Raw genomic sequence first — 5,648 nt, forward strand, 5'->3', positions numbered from 1 at the left:
ATTTAGTATGAATAGAGGTTTGAGCATTTCACAGAAGTTCCCTCCATTAGGTAGGCTGTTATATATACATGTATATAATATATATATAAAACATATATATTCCTCTACAGTATTGTTTGTCCAGAGTGGAGTGTTTCTTGCTTTTCTGCTCAGGCTAGCGCTGCGGTCCCGATGCTGCCATCCTGCCGTCATGCTCCAGTGAGGTTCTCTTCATTCCCATTCAGTACATGTGCTCTTTTGCACAGAAGGACTTGGCAGACGGCATGCTGCATTCAGCAGCTGCCATCTGGTACTTCCCACGGTTATTTTCAGTTCCTCCTCTGAATGCAGCAATCACGGTGGTGACGGGAGGAGAAGGGATGCGGGATGTACTCATTTAAACAGCTTCCGACTCCCCGAACGCTAGCACAGAGACCGCAACCTCTGCAGAGACCGCTCAGAAGGACAAACGTGGGCCGGGTGTTACATTCGCTGGTAATTTACTGACCCTGTGGGAAACCACTCTTTGCCTTCATTTGGGTACCATTTCTAAAGCTCTAGTCCAGGAGTAACTTCTTTGCACAGATGGTTTTTTCTCCTATCTTTTTCTGATGGGCAGATGAGATGCAAACTACACGCTTTGTGAGCCCTGTTCAGAGAGTAATGCAGAGAAAAATACTCAAGTGTTTGACATACCTACCCTGTGAGAAGTCTGGGGCTTTTTTTAATTTTTAATAAGCCGCAAGGAACTGTTGTACATTTTTTCACCATGCATGTCCCAGGACACAGACATTTTCTTCCCCGCATCTCACAGAATCACAGAATCGTATAGGTTGGAAAAGACCTTTAAGATCATCGAGTCCAACCGTAAACCTAACACTACCACGACCACCACTACACCATGTCCCTAAGCACCTCATCCAAACGTCTTTAAATACCTCCAGGGATGGCGACTCAACCCCTTCCCTGGGCAGCCTGTTCCAAGGCTTGATAACCCTTTCGGTGAAGAAAAATTTCCTAATATCCAGTCTAAACCTCCCCTGGTGCAACTTGAGGCCGTTTCCTCTTGCCCTATCACTTTTGCTACCTGGGAGAAGAGACTCGCATTTGCAGGCGCCTTGCTCTGCCTTCTCGTGCGGGATGGCCCTGGTCCAGCTCCTCCTCTGATGGTCAGATAAACCTTGTGGGTGGCTGGGAGCAGCGTAGCTGGCTTAGCTGCTCCACCCCATTTTAGTCACTCATTAGCAGTGTTAAAAATAGTCCCGGACTGCAATGACAAACAAGAGAGATTCTTTTGCTATTAAAGAAAAAAAAGGGGGAAGGAATGCTTCTGGGTAACTCGGCCACAGTTTATTGCCTCTCTTCCCCATCAGCCTAGCTTTTTACTTGAAGTCAGCCTAGTTCTGAAATGTCCCAGAAACATGACGGAGATGTGACAGTACATTTGCATTTATGTTATTCCTAATTTTGGATGAGCAGCTGAAAGAAACACAAATTCTCCGGTGTGCACTCGGGCTGGAGGTGGCAGCGCTTTGCTGGGGAGCTGGGCTGTCTCCGGGGCCACTCGAGAGGGCTGGCAGTCCCCAGCCCAGGGGACCGCCATCTCCCAGTGATGCCAACAGCAATGTCACCCAGGAAAATGGTCATAGCCGGTGGCCCTCACCCTGGAGCTCATATCCCTTATCCCTTTTCAGAGAAGGGAACCCAAGCTGCTCTTGCTTTCATTTTTGTTCGGGTGTCAATTAATTTGCCCCATCACAGGTGAGAAAGGGACGCCTCATGTACCCATGTGGCATGTAGCCTTTGGTAAACACCCAGTCATTACTGGAATTTTTGACTGTCTTGCGGTTTTTAAGCCTGTTCTCTGGCAGGCTTTGCCAAGCAGGACAGTCCTGCTCCTGGTGAGGGGCTCAGAGCCACACGGCAAGGCTGAGATGTGGCTGGGGCAAGTCAGCACTGGTGCGTTTGTAGTTGTCTGAAGTAAAAGTGTGATCTGTGTCCTGCGCAATGCTGCAAGGGCAGGAAATAGGAGTTATGTTTGCAAGTATCAAAAATCTTTCTTTTTCTTCTTTCTTTCTTTTTCTTCTTTCTTTCTTTTTCTTCTTTCTTTCTTTTTCTTCTTTCTTTCTTTTTCTTCTTTCTTTCTTTTTCTTCTTTCTTTCTTCTTCTTCCTTCTTTCTTCTTCTTCCTTAAGAAAAATAATCTGCAAAGTGGTTCATGTGGGAAAGTTCTCAGAGCATTGAAGCAAGCAAGCAGTTTGGGGGAAGAGAACACTGAATTCATGGCATCCTTCCCCCCAGCATGGAGAACAGAAGCACAGGTAGGAAAGAGCTTGCGGTCTGACCAGAGAGGCCTTCACCTTCACTCATGAATGCGACAGCTCCTTGTTCCTGGGTGGGTGAGCTCCCAAATCCCCCCAGGAAAACGGCAGCCAACCCGAGCCAAGCCCTTTCTATCCCTTTCTGGAGGGCTGGCTCTGCTTGCTTCATTTCAAGCAGCCCGGGGAGCCTCGCAGGCTGCCAGCCCTGCCGCCGGCCACGAGGAGCCGGACAGGCTGGTGCTGCCGCCTGCAGCCGCCCCAGCCGGAGCTGCGATAGGGAGGGGTACCGGAGCCAAACCTGCCTGCCCCGTTGGTGCCCAAGGCTCTGCCAGCCTCTTCCAAAGCTGGTGTCAGTAAAAATGCCCCTTACTTATGCGTGTGCATGTGTTTGGGTTGTTTTTTTTTTTCCCTTAGGCAGATTTATGACTAAGTGCCCATGTGGCCTTAGTACAGATGATGGCAAACCCCAAAGAACTGGAAGAGGCATTTTCCTGGGAAGGGTAAAAGCATTGTTGCACTGCAATCTACGAATCAGCCCTGTTTTCCTGTACTGCCTGGTTCAACACACTGCATGTTTTGGGCTCAGGGCTCTAATCCGCTTAGCTGCTGATCCACTGAGACCTTGGTACTCCCCTCCAAGTTATCGTATATCATTACATTTGAAGGATTTCAGCAGAAAACTGGTGCAAACCAGTGGTTTTGATGCCTTGGTTGCTGGGAGGAGGATGCTCTCCTTGTTTCAGTATCACTCACCGTGTCAGAGGGCTGCGTGTTACCACACTGGCAATATTGCTGTGCAAGCAACTTGGCTGTGGTCACATCATCCACATCGCAGTTTCTTTGCTGAGGGGGTGCAAAGGCAGCTGAGGGGTGAGAAGTCAGTGGCTGGGCTGTGGTGCAGGGTCACAGGGCTTTCCGGGCCACCTCAGAGGATGCTTTTAGGTGGCTGGAGCCATAACAGAGCTGGCTGACCCAAACTGGCTGCGAGCCAGCTCAAATGTGGTGTTAAACAAAATACAGTCCAGCAAGAGGCCACCGTGAACCCGGCTGAGCTCGTCAGCACCCACGCTGCTGCTTCACGCTGCCCCTGCAGCCTGGTTTCTTGGCGGGGGTTAAGCTGGGTGCACCGCTTCCCATGAGCAAGGCTGGCCCCGCAAACAGTATTTCATCTCCTGCTTACTACCTGTGACCTGAGATAGGGATAAAGTAACAGCTCTCTCCCACAATTAAAATAAAAAGTTTCTACAGTCAGCGTTATGACTCACTTGCATTAGCTCTCAATACTGTACATTTACCAAAGAGAAGCGTCACTTTAGGTAAATCCCTCTGCTAAACGAAAAAAACAAATTGAGTGGATGGAAGAAAACTGAATGTACCGAACACCCAAAGGGCATCTCTGATGCTGAGCGCAGCCTAAAATAATCCCGTACTGGCTGCTTGTCACACGCTGTCTCCCCGTGCCTGGACGGCTGCGAGTGACTCCATCGGCAGCGGAGAAGCACCCCTGCACGCATGGGCTCCATCTGTTGCACCGTGCTCGTAGGCTCAGAGATGACCCAAGTCCTGCAGATACCACTGAATGATGTGGTCAAGGGACAACGCTTTGTTTTGGTCTTGCAGAAGGTCAACTCTTTCTTGGTCTTTAAAGATTAGTTGCCATAAAGCCTTGAAAGTCTGTTTGTCTCAAAGCTTCGTGGACTCCATGCAGCTACCCACAGAGCAGCCCCTACATCTAGCTGGGTCTGGAAACCAGGACCTCTGGATTTGTGTAGGTTGTAGAGCAGTATGGACTAATGCAGAAGAGCCAGGTTCTCAGAAGGGCAGGGAAGAATGATATTGCTTCTTGGGAAGTACCCAAATATCACCAAGTCTCAAGTGTGTGCTGGATAAATGATATTTAACAAAAGTCACCATGTGCAGCTCACCAGTGTGAGGAACGTTGTGTGCAATCTGGGTACGGTACTCAAATCACTTCAGAGAAAAACACAAGGGCTAATTAAAAATGATAGGCAATTAGGAAAGTCTTCCAGCTGGACTTTTTGATGCATAAAGGAGGTTGGCTTTTTTAAGGTAGAATAAGTAGATTTTAAGGAAATCTGGCTTTTAAGGAAACCAGAGACAAGAAATTTGAGACGTGTGATACTATCACAGTTCTACTTACCACACATTGTTTGTCGGTGCTGGATTTGTGCCATGCTTTAAGAAAAGATTAGCATCAAAATACTCTTTTTGCCCTGCCTAAGGTTGCACCAGTGACTGCTGATTGTGAGTGTGCAAAGAGCAGCCAGGCATTATTTTGCTCGTGAGTCATACAGGTACTTTGCTAGAACAACAGCATCAAGGACTGCGCCGCGTTGCGGGTTTACAGCTCCCGAGGCTGCTGCGTAGCGTGGAGGTGAGTGACTTACTCTGAGTAAAAGGGCTGGGGCAGGAGGGGCAGGGGGTGTTTCCACTCCGCTCTCTGCAGGATCTAAGCACCCTCCTGTTGACCTCTACGTTAGCCGACAGAGCTTAAAATGATTGCCCAATGCCTGCCCTGGGCAATTTGGACTGTTTTTCTGGGTTTGTCCAAATACGTTGGACCAAGCTCACGGCTGCACTGTTTGACCCGTTTCTTGCAAAAAAAAATATTATAGAGGATTCAGTTTAGTAGATGGATTTAAGGCATAAAATCCATATACATTACCTATAAGATGGCATATTGAATAAAGCTGGTCAGCGTGTGACTAATGCCTGTCCACACCTGGGCAGGGCTGGAGCGTGAGCTGGGGCTGATGAGGAGGCTTCTACGTCTGTCGTTCAAAACACGCTGTTACGGATCTCTTGTCTCGCAGGAACACCCACGGGACGGTGCAACAACGGGGAAGATGAAGAGGCAAAGCCACACTGGAGCTCACAGCCACGGGCAAGCAGCGAGTCGAGGGACGCACGTGCATCGTCATCCCGCAGGGCATCCCTGCGCAGCATCCTCCCAGCACAGGCGCAAGCGGGGACCCCCCTCCCTGCATGGAAACCCATTGTCTGCCCACAGGCTGTGCAGTGGTATCCCAAAAAGTAGGGGTTTGTTTTTCCTTGCTTACACAGGAAAGCAGCCTGGAAATACTGGTGAGAAATGACAGTTTGGGAAGCAGCTCCGGCACCGTCCCGCAGGGTGCTGGCGCTGCCCGGGCTGCAGCAGGCTGCCAGGCTGGTCTTACTCCAGGCAGGTTTCCCGCACTGAGAGGCTGTAGGGCGCAAAACAACTGTATAACAGCGACTAATGAGAATTGCTGCACGGCTCCATGCAGAAGCACTTGGGAAGGGAGGGGTTTCAAGGAAATAAGAGCCTTCTCTATCGCTCCTCCTTGCC

The sequence above is a fragment of the Mycteria americana genome, chromosome 10 (assembly GCF_035582795.1).
Source record: "Mycteria americana isolate JAX WOST 10 ecotype Jacksonville Zoo and Gardens chromosome 10, USCA_MyAme_1.0, whole genome shotgun sequence".
NCBI classification, from domain to species: Eukaryota; Metazoa; Chordata; class Aves; order Ciconiiformes; family Ciconiidae; genus Mycteria; species Mycteria americana.